General features: G+C 36.9%; 1 protein-coding gene across 3 annotated transcripts in view; it reads right to left on the reverse strand.

Annotated features, from left to right (window-relative positions):
- ARHGAP32 (Rho GTPase activating protein 32) overlaps positions 1 to 16,321 on the reverse strand; it is a 311,991-nt gene that overhangs the window by 226,549 nt on the left and 69,121 nt on the right. Inside the window, exon 2 of one of the 3 annotated variants that reach the window (XM_073903974.1) lies at positions 4,798 to 4,905. The exons of the other annotated variants lie outside the window; for them this stretch is intronic. The gene's annotated coding sequence lies outside the window, so the exon portion shown is untranslated. The remainder of the gene's footprint in view (positions 1 to 4,797; positions 4,906 to 16,321) is intronic. 3 annotated transcript variants of the gene reach the window in all.

Below are 16,321 nucleotides of genomic sequence, written 5' to 3' on the forward strand. Positions count from 1 at the left end.
AATTCACTATAATTTCCCCATAACTACACAGTCTAATATTAAAAGCTTAAAAATAAACACAGGTGTAACACATTCCACGAAATGAGTAGGCAACAAGAAAATATGGTCACAGCATTGTTTTCCAAGGAAAAAAACTAAGGATGTTCCTTCAAGTGTGGCTTTAAAAGAGAAATCTTCGATCCTTTTTTCTATCCCCAAACAGTTCAAAAAAATGCACACATTAATAAAACTCACTCATAACCTATTTAGAGATTTATTTTGATTAACAACAATTTAAAAGCAAATTATCTTTGAGAGTGTCAAGCTTGTTGAGTATTCAAACTGTAAGTTGAAAATTACTTTAATTAGTACTTAATTTCATTGAAATTGGCAGCACAAAAGAGGTTAGTTTTAAACAGGGATGGGGAGGGAGGAAGAGCTAAATGAAATGGAGTCTCTAGTCAGCTATGGGCAAAATATGAGGGTAAAAAGGAGGAGCGCAAAAAGTAAACGTAACCCCTTATAAGTTCACAGATGGGGGCGCCTGGGTGGCTCAGTCAGTTAAGCATCTGCATTCGATTCAGGTCATGATCCCAGGGTGCTGGGATCAAGCCCTGCACCAGGCTCCCTGCTCAGTGGTGAGTCTGCTTCTCCCTCTCCCTTTGAAAGGGAGAGAGAGAGAGAGCTCACTCTCTCAAATAAATAAATAAAATCTTTTTTAAAAAATCACAGATGACATAAAACATTAACCAGATTATCTGGGGATATCAGAAAAGTATTCAAAACATTCTGGAAATAACACGAAGGTGTCAGAATTCTCAACTGCATAGACCCCAGCTGTGAATCAATATGGGGGGTAATTCTTAGGTTGACTGACATTCCTGTTAGGCTATCATCTCTGAAATCAGGAATATTTGCCTAACTGAATATTTGGCGTAGATGTCTATAACAGTAAAGAAGAATTTGGCCAATGGCTACTTAATGCTGAAAAGAATGAAAGACCAGAGAACTATCTGTGCCAGAGAACGCACAGAACTTGAAACGATGAGCACTTATAAAAATGTCAGAAATTCAACTACTTTCAAAGTTAGATGAAATCTTAAAGACCACCTCCATCTGAAGTCAGCTAGTAAATTCAACTTTAGAAATTCATGTTTCCGGGACGCCTGGGTGGCTGTCATTTAAGCAACTGCCTTCAACTCAGGTCATGATCCCAGGGTTTCAGGATCTAGTCCCCCGCATCACTCCTACTCAGCGGGGAGTCTGCTTCTCCCCTCTCCCTCTCCCTGCCACTCCGCCTGCTTGTGCTCTCTGACAAATAAATAAAATCTTAAAAAAAAAAAAAGTCATGTTTCCTTTTCCTACCTTACAATTAATTGTATGGTAAATTTTTACAAAGTATCTCACTTTAATTCTGATACCTACAAAATCCTAGTGATGTTACCAAGAAAACAACACTGTCCCCTGTGTTACATATAAGGGAACTGAGGCTTGCCCAAGGTCACATAATTTATAAGTGGTATTTAACTCTTAGGTTATTTGTGAAGGAAGAGCTAAAATGTCTCTCCACTAAAAAATTTTCAAATTATTCCCCAGCCCAAAGCATTCTCCTTTCTGCTGTCCTACAATATTTTCAAAAACACTTTCATAATACTTTTAAAAATTCAAAAGAAATAGGCATAAAAAGGATAAGTGATTTGCCCCAGGACACAAGGGTGGAGCTGGGAGTCAGACTCCAGAGATGATCACTACACTGTTCCCCAAAATGATCACTAAATATGATCTCTTCTGCTATAACACATTTCTGTAACATGAATTAGATCATATTCAGGTTATATGTAATAATTTTTTCCCACACATTAGTTTTCAGTCAGGTACATCCAGTATAACAGGAAGTTCACGACCATATGGTGGATGCAATAAAATGCAGGGGCTCATCGTACTGTGCATAATGCCATTCAGACCATTCTGATGCTAGCCTCAACTTAGTCCCACACTGTGTCTGGTAGGGATTTTATAGATAAAATCCTATATTTACTGTAGTATTTCTGTACTTACTAGCAATTTGACATTATCTTTTTAACTGCACTGTTATTAGGACTGTTGTTGCTTTTATTAGTGCTCTGGATACAAACCTGTATAGATTTTGAGTGATATGTACAGCTCTATTTTTACTAGACCTTTTTAGTACATGATTTGTAAAACCACAAGATTTTTCAGAAACACATACATCACATTATAGCAAAAATTGTATAAAAATGTTCTAAGACCAGTATCATTATTTACTATATACCCCTCTAGGGCCAGTCAGATCTTTCAAGTCTTACTACAGAATAAAATTGCTGCCATCAAAAATACTGAACATCTAACACAACATCTCAACATCTTCGGTGTAAGCCAAAAGCCAGCCTCAGAATGTATGTAAGAGAATTACACAAACTATGGCTGGTTCCTAAACTTGACTGGACATCAGAATCACAGGAGTAGCTAAAAAAAAAAATACAGGTTTCTCAACCCCACAGAGACTCACTGGATTTCCAGAGACCAGATCCTAGAATCTGCATTTGAAATTCTTCAGTTGATTCTACTTATCTGACAGCCCAGTTGCTTAATGATCAGGTATTTACATAAGAAAGAAACAAGCACAAAAATTACACACCTCCAAAATGATATGCTTTTACTTTCTGAAATGATCAGTAATTCAAGCAAAAGAAATAGCATTCCTAAATGAAGAGTATTAAAATTGTATAAATAGCCATTTTTAACCCTATAACTTAGAATTAATTCAAATTGATCAATTCAAAATGGAAGGGCTGTTCATTACTTGTGATTACTAAGAGGCTGAATGAATGGTACTGGCAATGTAATCATCAACTACACCCTCTCACTGGTTGCCTCCTTAGCAAATAAGGCCCTCATTGTGGGAAATGGAAGCAAGATCATGGGGTTTATAACATATACACACACGTAGCAAGTTTTATTTTCTTGGCTCAGAGCTCCAGCAATCTGCAAGACAGTCACCACCTGACTTCTTTATTTTGAAATTCTTGAGTCTACTGGGGCAAATTATTCACAATAAAGCTGTACCAATAACATTTACACTATTACTAACCATACCACTTAACTCACCTTAATTTATACTTATTTTTCCATTAACATTTCTTATTTAAATGCTTGCATGAATCTGCCACAATTGGTATGTTACACCTACTATAGTACATAACATAGTATCACGTAAACACTCTAGATGACAATTAGAGCAAGGTATGCTTGTACAAAATGCTCTAGGAAAGTTCATTTCATGTTATATACTTAAATTTATGTTCTTATATATCTGTGATCCACAATACTTACAAGAAGGCAAAAAAGCGGGGCCTGTGGGTGGCTCAGTCTGTTGAGTGTCTGCCTTCAGTGCAGGTCATGATCCCAGAGTCCTGGGATAGAGCCCACTTCGGGCTTCCTGCTCAGTGGGGAGCCTGCTTCTCCCTCTCCCTCTACCCCTCACCCCACCTCATGCTCACTCTTGTGTGCACTCGGGCATACTCTCTCTCTCAATCACTCTCTCAAATAAATAAATAAAATCTTTTAAAAAAAAGAAGGCAACAAAGGTTTAATTTGGGGGCTAAAAAACTGCCAATTTTAGATATAAAGAAACCTTTGGACTACCAGACATGATTAACTTGGAGCTCAAATTGTATTTTTATTTAGCCTTTACCTAGTTGTCCCCCAAAATATATATATAATGCCTTATTTTATTCTCCAAGCCCTATCAAAGGTTTATATTTCATAACAGTACATTTCAAATAAAATATAGTACACTTAAAGAATCCATGAATTTTCATTTGTCTAAGCCTCAAATGTTTTGACTCACTTGATAGTTCTGCTATTTGAAATTTAAATGACATAAATTGAGATACAGGGTAATCAAGAGATGCCCCTCAGGCACTAACATGCTGCTATGTTCAATGAAATTCATATTTTCACTGAAAATGGACAAAATCACTGCTTCACTTAAACCAGAAAAATACCCCAGGAGGTATTTCATCTGACACAAAGAATGTGGTTTACCACCTATTGCAGCTCAATTTTAATCTTTCATTTGTCAGAACTACTTGCCAAAGGCAAATGACAGTATCGAATAATACACTGAAATGTCTTGCAATTGGCAGATGCTGTAACAATGGAGAAAAGCAAATGATGCAAGAGTCCAAGATGTCATCACAGCACACTTATAACCCTAACTAAATAATGCATTGCAGGACACGTCAAAAATAATGTGCCCCATCTCAGCTGCATTAAGTGAATGCTGCATTATGAAAACATAAATATTAGACTAAAATCTCCTGAAAACGTAACAGGTTCCTTTATCTTGAATAACATTTTTGTGTTGTAGATAACATTTTTTACTAATATAACATTTTCATAATGCTACATAAGCCACTTAAAAACAGATTTATTTCAATTAGACACTGTGCTCTGTAACAGCCAAAATATCAAAGCTTACATAAGGACACTAGAGGGATGATAAACTGAGGTGGTAAACGAGGGCAGGAAGAGACAGGGAATGAGACTATATACTCTAGTTTGGGAGTGGGGGGAGGTGTGTTAACGTGACTTTTTAAAATAAAAATCAAAAAAATCTTGAAGATGAAAACAATCTATCTCATTTATCTCATCTTGTCCATGCCTGTTGCTCAAGAAGCAATTTTTAAAAGAAAACTGCAGTAGTACTCTTCCCTAAAACCATTAACCCCAGTGTAACCATGAGAAAAAGTTCAGACAAACTCAAATTGAGGGACATTCTACAAAATAACCTACCAGTACTAATCAAAACTGTCAAGGTCACCAAAATCATGGGAAGTCTGAGAAACTGTCACAACCAAGAAGAGCCCAAGGAGAAATGATGACTAAGGGTAATCTGGTATCCTGGAACAGAAAAAAAAAAAAAAAAAAAAAAACATTAGGTAGAAACTAAAGATTCAAATAAAGTATGAGCCACAGATAACAATTATGCATCAATATTAGCTCATTACATGTAACAAATGTACCATTAAGTGTAAGATATTAACAAAAGGGAAAACTGGATATGGGGTCAATGGGAACTCTATACTATGTGTAACTTTTTGGTAAATCTAAAACTATTCTAAAAAAGTTTTTTTTAAGAATTCTGTTGCAAGTGATAGAAAACATAACTCAAACTGGACTAAACAAAAGAAATTTATTGGTTCATATAACAAAATACGCAAGGACTGGTCTCACTTCAAGCACAGAAAGATTCAGAAGGTTCAGATTTTTTCAGGAAAGTGTCTTCACTTGTTGATTTTGTCCTGCTGTCCAGATGCTGGCTATAACCTTAGGTTTCAGAGGCGCCCGGGTGGCTCAGTCAGTTTAGCATCTGACTCCTGGTTTCGGCTTAAGTCATGATCTCAGGGTCCTGGGATCAGGCCCTGTGTGGTGTGGGGCTCCCCACTCAGCCGGGAATTTCCTCCTCTCCCTTCTCCCTCTCCTGTGCTCCTCCCCCTTCCCACGTTCCCTCTAAAATAAATACATAAATATATATATATGTATGTATGTGTATATATATATAATCTTAGGTTTCAGATACCGTTTTACTAAACCATTTGTTTTGAAAATACAAATGTATTCCAAAGTGAATGATATATTAAGGAACAATTGGAACACAGCATGAATTTTGCATTTGTTCATGCCTGATTTCATCTGCTGAAAAGAACTAGGTCAGGAATTAGCAAACTTTTTCTGTAAAGGACTAGATAATACTTTAAGCTTTGTGAACCCTACGTTCTCTGTCACAACTCTGCCTTTGTAGAAGAAAAGCAGCCACAGACAACAGTAAAAGGAAAGGACATGGATGTCTTCAATAAAACTTTATTTACCACAACAAGCAAGGGTTTCCTTGGCTTGTCAACCAGGGTTCAGGTTAGGTGAATGCAGAACCTGTACCCAGCAGAAACAAGTCATCTAGGAACACAGAAAACACACCTCACCAGGAGGATGAGCCACATCTATCCACATGCAGTATACTTTTCAACCAATTAATGACCAGCCTCCTTCAACCACTTCACAATGCACAAGCTGCAGTCCTTCGAATCACATGGTGGCCCCTGTCCTGTACCCTTTCCACTTCTGGTAGCCACCACAGATTCAGTTTAATTGGGCCATCTTAAGACTATTTACCTACTTCTGAACCGCTCACTGTGTCTAAAAGACCATACTGTGCTGTCTAGTCAGGGCTTGAGTCCTGGACGTTATCCTTGCAACAGGAAGGTGAAAAACCCCCTTGATCCCTAAGTAACTAAGACTGAGGTAAGGATTCCCAAAAAAATCAGAATCCTACTGTAAAAAAATAATAAACTTTTTAAAATAAAAACTTGAGAAAGGACAACAAGTATCTACTACTATCTCTCTGTACAATAGCTACAGAGTAAGTAGCATAGTTTAATATGCAATGAATTCGTGCAAACTCAACAAGACCTACTCAGCACTGGGCAGGATTTCAAATGGTTTAAAGACATGCATTTTTAATAAAACAGAGCTTCCAAAAAATCTAAACTCAATGTACATCACCTGGTACTCAAATGAAAAAACAGCAAATCTATTTCATTGATGGAAAAAAGCTATGATGAATTTTGGGAAGATAGTATGCTTTTATTCTGTTCTTTATAGTAAATTTAAAGGGTTTTCAGGGATACTTTTAACTAAGTGTTACTTTCCTTGGGCACTGACTTCAAAACTAACCCATGGATTAACTGCAGCTCATGGATACTGAAGCAAGAAAAGGTTTTCAAAGAATATATTCTCAGAGTTTATAAACCCAATTGTAACTCTGCTTAAGTCCAATCAATTAAATAATAGTTCTTCTCATCAAGAATATATATTGATTCTAAAAGTCAATATGAAATCTTTTTTAAAAATTGCCTGCCTTGCAATGTCCACAATAGCCAAACTGTGGAAAGAGCCAAGATGCCCATCGACAGATGAATGGATAAAGAAGAGGTGGTATATATACACAATGGAATATTATGCAGCCATCAAAAGGAATGAGATCTTGCCATTTGCAACGACGTGGATGGAACTGGAGGGTGTTATGCTGAGTGAAATAAGTCAATCAGAGAAAGACATGTATCACATGACCTCACTGATATGAGGAATTCTTAATCTCAGGAAACAAACTAAGTATTACTGGAGTGGTTGGGGGTGGGAGGGATGGGGTGGCTGGGTGACAGACATTGGGGAGGGTATGTGCTACGGTGAGTGCTGTGAATTGTGCAAGACTGTTGAATCACAGATCTGTACTTCTGATACAAATAACGCAACATATTTTAAGAAAAAAGAAAAAGAAGGTAACAGGAGAGGAAGAAAAGGGGAGTATGTCAGAGGGGGAGACGAACCATGAGAGATGATGGACTCTGAAAAACAAACTGAGGGTTCTAGAGGGGAGGGGGTAGGGGGATGGGTTAGCCTGGTGATGGGTATTGAGGAGGGCACGTTCTGCATGGCACACTGGGTGTTATGAACAAACAATGAATCATGGAACACTGCACCAAAAACTAATGATGTAATATATGGTGATTAACATAACAATAAAAAAATTTTTAAAAAAATTGCCTGCCTTTATGAATTCCTCTCAAGTCCTATCTATAAATTACTTCCCTGAACTCACCAATTTTTTTTCACATTGCTATGCCTGTTTATAATACTTAGCCCCTCTCTTTTGAACAGCCTTTCACCTATTAGCTTGGTAAACAAGGACTCATCTTTTAAGACTCAACTTAGGCAACACTTTCCTGTCTGAAGTTCTTCTTCCCAGTGATTATCATTGTTTTATTCTGGTTAATGATAATGTTTCGTTTGCTCAGTAATCATGGTGCTGGCTTTTGGAAACAGACAGACAGACAACACACACACACACACACACACTTTATCAGGTTAAAACAAACCGTCACTTATTTCTTCTATCAAGACTGGATGTTGAATTTTAACAAATGGCTTTTCAAAATAAGATTTTTCATTTGATTTATTTATATGGTGATTTATATAAGGAATTATCTCTGCTTTCAAGGAGGGGAGGAAATAATCACATCTTGATGGTGGTATATTATTCTTTAATGAGCTTTGTGTTCTACTAATATTTAAAGGATATTTAGGGGGCAGTAAGAAAATCAAAAATAAAAAAATAAAAATAAAGGATGTTTACACTGATATCTATTTGTGAGACTAATCAATCCTTTGTGCAATCTTTGCAAAGTTTTGCTAGCATCTTTTAAAAATTTTGAAACTGCTCCTTCTTTTTCTACTCTCTGTACCATTCTATTTAAATGGCGCTGGTATTACCCCTTTCATAAAGACATGGTAGACTTCCTCTCCAATATCATCCAAGTCTGATGGATTGGTGTGGCAAGAAGGGTTGTTGCTCTTTAACAAGTTTTTCTATTTCTTCTATAATTGCTCTGTTTCCATTTTCTCTCTCTTCTAGGGTCAGTCTTCTAGGTAATTACAACCACCTTCCTAGAAATATTATCCAATTCATTCAGTTTCTCGTATTTCTTTCATCAGAGCTGAACAAATCTTACAGTTCTTTAAATTTTTTATGTGCCTGGGGCGCCTAGGTGGTTCAGTCTTGATTTCGGCTCAGATCCTGATCTCGGGGCTGTGGGATCGGGCCTGTGTCCGGCTTTGTGCTGGGTGTGGAGCCTGCTTGAGATTCTCTCTCTTCCTCTCTGTCTGCCCCTCCCTCCTCTCCAAAAAAAATAATAAATTCTTTATGTATCCATGCTCCTTTCCTAATGAAACTTAACAGATTAGTTATTTCATTGTTTCTAAAATAAAACAGCTCTTCAATTTCTCTAATTAGATCCACCACCTACTGAAAATGTTACCTAACTTCTCAGTGCCTTCGTTTAGCAATCACAGTTCCTATTTCATAAGGTTATTGTGAGAACATAAATAAGTACATAAGTGCTTAGAACACATGCTAGCACTCAGTGCACTCTATCAATTTCTGCTTTGATCTCTGAATTAGCTTCCAATTGCTACTGTAACAAGTCACTCCAAACTTAGTGGCTTAGAACAACACATATTTATCTGATAGTTCTGGAGGTCAGAAGTCCAAAACCAGTCTCACTGACCTAAAGTCAAGATGTTCACAGGGCCGGTCTCCCGAGAAGAGGGAGAGAATCTGTTTCTTGCCTCTTACATAAACTTCTAGAGGCCAGCTGTAGTCCTCTGCTCATGGCCTTTCAACACATCACTCTAACCTCCTAAATCCATCATCACATCTACTAGTCACTGATTCTCTTGCTTCTCTCTTGTAAGAACCCCTGAGGATACCTTGGGCCCACCCAGATATCCAGGATAATCTCCCCATGTTAAGATCCTTAACTTAATCACATCAGCAAAGTCCTTTTTGCTGCATGTAGTAATCTGATATGGGTCCCAAAGACATATCCATGTCCTAGTCCCTAGAATTTGTGAATGTTATTTTACTTGAAAAAGAGGATCTTTGCCGATTATGATTAAGATTTTTGAAATAAGAAAATAACCCTGCATTATCTAGGTGGTCCCTAAATGCCATCACAAGTATGCTTTTAAGAGACAAAGAGAGATGAGAAACACAGAAGAGGAGAAAGTGACCTGAAGACAGAGGCAGAGAGACTGGAGGGAACCAGCCATAAGCGCAGGATGCTGGCAGCCACCAGAAGCCAGAAAGGGTGAGGAACCAATCCACCCCCAGAGCCTTCGGAGGGAGCAGGGCTCTGCCAACACCTTGATTTCTGCTATCTGGTGTCTAAAACCATGAGAGAATAAATTTCTGTTACGTTACCGAGTTTGTGGTAACTTGCTGCAGCCGCCACAGTAAACTAATATACCATGTAAAGTAACACAGTCACAGGGCATACCTGAAAGGCCATTATTCAGTCTTTGTTAATTCCTTCCTTTGCTCTCTTTGGATATATTTTGGTTTTTTTCTCTCCTGGAGTTAGATGGGTAATGCATTTACTCTAATTCTTTCCTGTTTATTAATATGGATATTTAAGATAAATAATCCTCCTATATATGCAGTTTTAGCTAGACCCCACTGGTTCTAATATATTTTGTTTCCATTGTCCTTTTCTACATTTTTTTACTTCCTCTTTGATCCAAAAATTATTTAGAGCTGTAATTTATAGGTGATAATGTTTTTTTGTGTTTTACATGTTTTTAATTATTAACTTCTACTTTTACTGCAGTGTGATCAGAGAATACTGGTCAATTATTTCTATTTTGGGGGATTTCTTGAGGGTTTCTTGAGAAAGACACTGGGAGAATTTAATATGACATATACGCAATTGACTTGGCAATGTACCTACTACAGTGTTTATAAACTGTTGTGTAAACTCTCAAGTAAAATATCAAGACTAACCTTGACTTACATCTACTTTTAAAGTCTGCTGACATTTATGAAGTCTTAACTGTATGTCATTTCAAATTCATAATATTACATTAAACACACTGTGAAGAATTAAATATGTTAAATAATATCTACTTATTATAAATCTGATACTGAAAATATAGACCCACTTATCGATGGTGTCCCACTGCTACAGAATGAAGTGCAAACTTCTTTATATAGTATATATGACCTGGTCTTTATGTATCTGTCCAGCATCACATCCGTCCATTAGCCACAGCAACTATCTATAGTTCCCCCCTACTTATCATGCTGTTTCAAGTTCTTTACAGAGGTGGTTCCCTGTACCTTTAACGTGCTCCATCCTCCATCTCCACTTACACACACATCTCTACACACCTGGCAAAATTCTATTTGTTCTAAATTAACTCAAACGTCACCTCCTTTAAGAAGCCCTCCCCGGGACGCCTGGGTGGCTCAATGGGTTAAGCGTCTGACTTTTGATTTTGGCTCAGGTCACCATCTCAGGGTTGTGAGATCGAGCCCCATGTCGGACTCTACACTCAGCGGGGAGTCTGCTTGGGTTCTCTCTCTCCCTCTCTCTCTGCCCCTACCCCACCCCATTCTCTCTAATAAATAAATCTTTTTTAAAAAGTGTCAATAAAAAAAGAAGCCTTTCCTGACCTCTTCAGGTATAAATTTATATAAACATAAATGGTAATAAAAGAACTATATAAGGAGGCAAGAGAGGTAAGATAGAAAATGGAAGGAAAAATACATACCAAAGTAAAGACAGGGTGAGGGAGAAAGGGCTCAAGGAAAATTTCTAAAGGCACGCATCTGAGGCACAGGAGGAGTCCCTCACCTAATGCCAAATAATAAAAACTATTCAGGATTACAATTCCTAGCCAATTTAAAGGTAAGATCTAGTAATAACGCAAGGTGGATTTTGCACCAGGAAGCAGACTCTGACACATTTGGCATCTAGAATGTTCACTGGAAAGTGCTAGTGGAATCAACATCTGTAGCAAGGAGAATGAGCCTTAAGAGGGAAGAGGGTGGGGCACCTGGGTGCCTCAGTCAGTAAAGCAACCAACTCTTGGTTTTGGTTCAGTTCCTGATCTTGAGGTCCTAAGATCAAGCCCCACCTGGGTGCAGTGCACAGTCTAAGTGCAGAGTCTGCTTCAGATTCTCTCTCCCTCTCCCTTTCCAACCCTCCTACCCCTCCTGCTCGTGCACACACTCTCTGAAATAATCTTTTTAAAAAATAAAAATAAAAAGGGAGAGCTGACTTTCACTGCAGACCTAATGAAAGGCACAGCCAACCCCTGGGGAGCACTATTGTGGCTCTTCAGAACAGAGTAAGGGCAAACAGGACAGCTCTTTATACCCTGTATCAACCAGTCTTTTGGTCACACTGGTAAGAGGTACTGAATTCAGAAACACACACCTACTAAATTTCAAACCCAGATTATGCTCTTGAGAATTTGGTAACTGGATTTTAAAAATTCTTTTCACCTTTTATCTTGGGCATTATTTCAAATAGAAATGATTTATTTTGAAAGCTGTATCTTTTCCTACCAGAAATAAATAGAAATCTCAGTTTTATGTATAAAACACTACTTATAAAAAATTGTTTCATCATACTTTACCCACAGTGTTTAGGTAGTTGTTATTAATTATCAAATATAAAAATGGTTAAAGATTTACAAACAAAGCCTATCTTTTCCTTCTAGTCTTACCGTTTTATTGAGTTCAGGTGGGGGCACCCTTTCAGAAACTTTTCTAGTATTCCTGTCCTCCAAATGATAAATAAGAAAGTTTAAACCTATTTTCCAGCTACATGTTTCTGAAGTCTGTTATGTAATTTAAGCTCTACTTAGGAAGCACAAAAGAGTAGAGAATTAAAGTCTCACTCAATAGCAGAGATCATGTTCTTAGGCAATTTCTCAGACTAACCAGCCAAAATCTCTGTTATTCCGGTCCAGAAATGTAATTTCTCCAGTAATTTTCAAACCTCTGTAATATTTTGATAGATAATTTCAATAACATTAACATATCATTTGTAAATTACTAAGACTTGCCTCAAACTTTCTCAGGTCAGACTAGAACTTTATTTTTCTGCCACGTAACTACTAATATTCTATCTTCCACAGAGGAAAAGGAAGATAAGAGATATGCTCCTACTTACAATTAAAAATACTTAAAATCCAGAGGTTATTAATATTCACCTTAACTACCCATCCACACACACACACTGCTCATTCTGAATCCCACATAATTTAGTCTGCTGCAAACACAGGGATACATAACCACTTTGTCATGAAAAAAACAAATCCTGGCAATCCCATTTCCAAATACATCTCTTCATCCTAAAGCTCATGGACAAACAGTGAAAAGGAATTAAACTCTGGACAAATGAGGTTTTTGAAGCTATAGCACTTGCATAGATTGCTTAAGAAAACTAGATCAGGCAGAGCATATGACTTAATGGCAAATATGCTTTTCCTTTAACTGGAACATTCTCTAGAATAAATTACCTTTTTAAAAACCAGAGTATCATTAACTGGATAATGTGACCTAAACCCCTTTAACATATTTATTCACCATCTGGAGTGTGCAGGAGAGCAGAGGGTGGACAAAACAAAGAAAAAAGATAAAAATGCTGAAGATGAATTTTTTTAAAGATTTATTTGACAGAGAGAGTACAAGTAGGGGGAGCAGCAAGCAGAGGGAGAGGGAGAAGCAGGCCTCCCATTGAGCAGGGAGCCCAACATGGGGCTTGATCCCAGGACCCTGGGATCATGACCTAAGCTGAAGGCAGATGCTTAACCGACTGAACCACCCAAGAGCCCCTGAAGATGAATTTTAGGGCAAGAGAAAGGCATGGGTTAGGAGTATAAGAGAACCGTGAGTGAGACTATCAATAAAGATAAACGAAGCTCTGGAAGCGAGAGAGAAAGGAAAAAAGTTATTTTAGCCTTGGTGCAACAATACAAAGAAAACAAAAGGTTACCTTTCTCTTTTAGAGAAAAACAAAAACGCCACTTTTATCAGGGGGCTATTGACTCAAAAATATACACAGCTCGCCGAATAAAAACATCCAAATGGCACTTTTTATATTTTTTGCTTAAGAGCAATGTATCTTATGCCCTGTAAGTGGTTAAACTGTGTTAGGGTAGAATTCTGGAGGGTCCATTTCAAAAGCAGCACAGAAAGACAGGAGTAGGTATGAGAGAAAAGCTTCAGTGAAGTTATTCCCTAATCCAAACAAGCCTCCTGCAGGTATCAATTAAAATGAAATTGTGAACTGTGGTCAATAATTAACCCCTCCCAAAGACATTCATACCCAACTATTTTGTTCTTAATGCAAATAGAACAAATGTTATCAAATGTCTCCAATAGCTAGACATTTTTTAATAATCAATATATAGTTGATCCTTGAACAACACAGGTTTGAATTGCATGGGTCCACTTACATGTGGATTTTTTTTTTCAATAAATGCAGTACAATACTGTAAACGTATTTTCTCTTCCTTATAATTTTCTTAACAAGATTTTCCTTTCTCTAGTTTACTTTATTGTAAGAACACTGTATACAAAACATATAACATACAAAACATGTGTTTTGACTATGTATGCTACTGTAAGGCATCTGGTCAACAGTAGGCTAATAGTAGTTAAGTTTTTGTGGAATTAAAAGTTGTATGTGATTTTTGACTGCATGGGGTTGATGTCCCTAACCCCTTACGATGTTCAAGGGTCAACCTAGACCAAAAAACTGTCCAACACTGAAAAGGCTAGAGGAGAGGAGAATATATATTTAAAGAATATGTATTTTATCTTGCCAGAGTCAAGTTTTCTCAACATGAGAAGATGTAAATTCCCCATTAAACACATATCCTCTAATCAGAATCCAGTTTGGGTTAAGGCAATGGATCATGAACCACTTGCATCACAATCATCTGCAAGTCCTCTAAAAATGGTGGTTTCTAGGATCAATCCTACAACTCTTAAATGGAGTAAGACTCAAAACTCCGCATTGTTAACTTCTAGGTGATTCCTTTACAGATTAAAGTCTGATCATTGTTTCTGTGCAGAATTTGTACAGTAATATATTGGGCCCAAGTTATATTTATTCATGCCTACAACTATTTAACACACAAAACTGAACCAAACAGTACAACAGTTCTCAAACCTAACTACACATTAGAATTATCTAGGAGCTCTCAATGCCTGAGACCCACCAACTAAATCAGATTCTCTACGGATAGGGTGAGAGCACCAGTATTTATTAAGAGCCTCTCATGTGATTCTGTTGTGAGGTCACATTTAAAAACCACTGACTCAAATTACGTGATACATTCTAACTAGGGGGAAAAAGGTATACATAAAATAACTGAAGACACTGATGTTTCAAACACATACTTTCCCCAATCTCATATAAATAAAATTTACATATAAATAAATTATACTGCATACCAAAAGAAGGCCTATGCAAAACCTCTATCATTTTAAGGAATCAAAAACTTCTGGCTGAGAACAGTTTTTAAAAGGCTTTCAAGAGAAAATCATCATATATATTCTTAACTGAAGAGAGCATGATTTTAATGTCAATAATATATCATAAACTTCTATCTATTAGTGAACAAGAACAAATTTAAAGACACACATTTTAACTTTGCTCCCTCCTAAAACCCTACTAAAACCAAAATAAATAAGTTTTGTGATTATCGTTATTGTCTGTGTGTTTGTTCTTAAGATAAAAGTCATAAGCAGCAGAGATGAGGGGAACAAACCCCAGCCCCAAGCTGAGTTCCAGAAGCTAGGAGGCTGCCTGCACTCCTCTGTGAATCTATTCATCCTTTAACAATCTAGTAGCTTAGTGCTTCTTTGCAAAATTTACTATGCAAACAAATCACCTGGGGATTTTGTTAAAATGTAGATTCTGGAAAATAAATAAATATTAAAATGCAGATTCTGATTCAATAGGGCTGGAGTGGGGAGATTCTGTATTTCTAATGAAAACCAAGGGAATACTGATGTATCCCCCTTGATTAGCAAAGGTCTAGCGCAATGCTGTCTTGTCCTATAGAAATAATTCAAAATAGGTAAAACTAATATTCATAATATATTGTACTTAATCTAATTTTCCAAATCATTACCAATTCAACTAGTATTCAATATTTAAAAGTTAATAATGATATAACTTTTTTCTATTTGTAATAATTATAAGTGTGTTGATAGGCACACAATGTATAAAGAGTAATTTGTATGAAATAACAGCACAAAGAGGAGAAAAAGAAGCTATACAGAAGCAAAGATTTTGCTTACTGAAATTAAGTTGGTATTAATTCAAACTAGATTGTTATACATTAAAATATTGTTAATTATAATCCCCAAGGCAACCACTAACAAAATAACTCAAAAAATACTGTAAAATAGGGGCACCTGGCTAGCTCAGTCAGAAGAACATGTGACTTTTGATTCTCTAGGTCTTGAGTTTGAGCCCCACCTTGGGTGTAGAGATTACTTAAATAGATAAAAAAAAATTTTTAAATACTATAAAAAAAAAAGTAAATTTAAATGGTGCACTAGAAAATAGCTAACAAAAGAATGTCATAACAGAGAAAGAAAGGAAAAGACATAAGACACAGAAAATAAGTAGCAAAATGGCAGATGTAAAATCTTAGTAAATATGTTAAATGTACATAAATTAAAAACTTCAACTAAACATTCCATTGGCAGAATGGTTTCTCAAAAAACATGATCCAACTGTATGCTTTCTACAAGAGACACACTTTAAATATAAAGTGAAACGGGATGCCTGGGTGGCTCAGTCGGTTGAGCGTCTGCCTTCAGCTCAGGTCATGATCTCAGGGTCCTGGGATCGAGTCCACATCAGGCCCCCTGCTCAGCAGAGAGCCTGCTTCT

This window comes from Callorhinus ursinus, unplaced genomic scaffold (genome assembly GCF_003265705.2).
Source record: "Callorhinus ursinus isolate GAN/ISIS: 27379988/994484 unplaced genomic scaffold, GSC_fseal_2.0 scaffold19, whole genome shotgun sequence".
In the NCBI taxonomy this organism is placed as follows: Eukaryota; Metazoa; Chordata; class Mammalia; order Carnivora; family Otariidae; genus Callorhinus; species Callorhinus ursinus.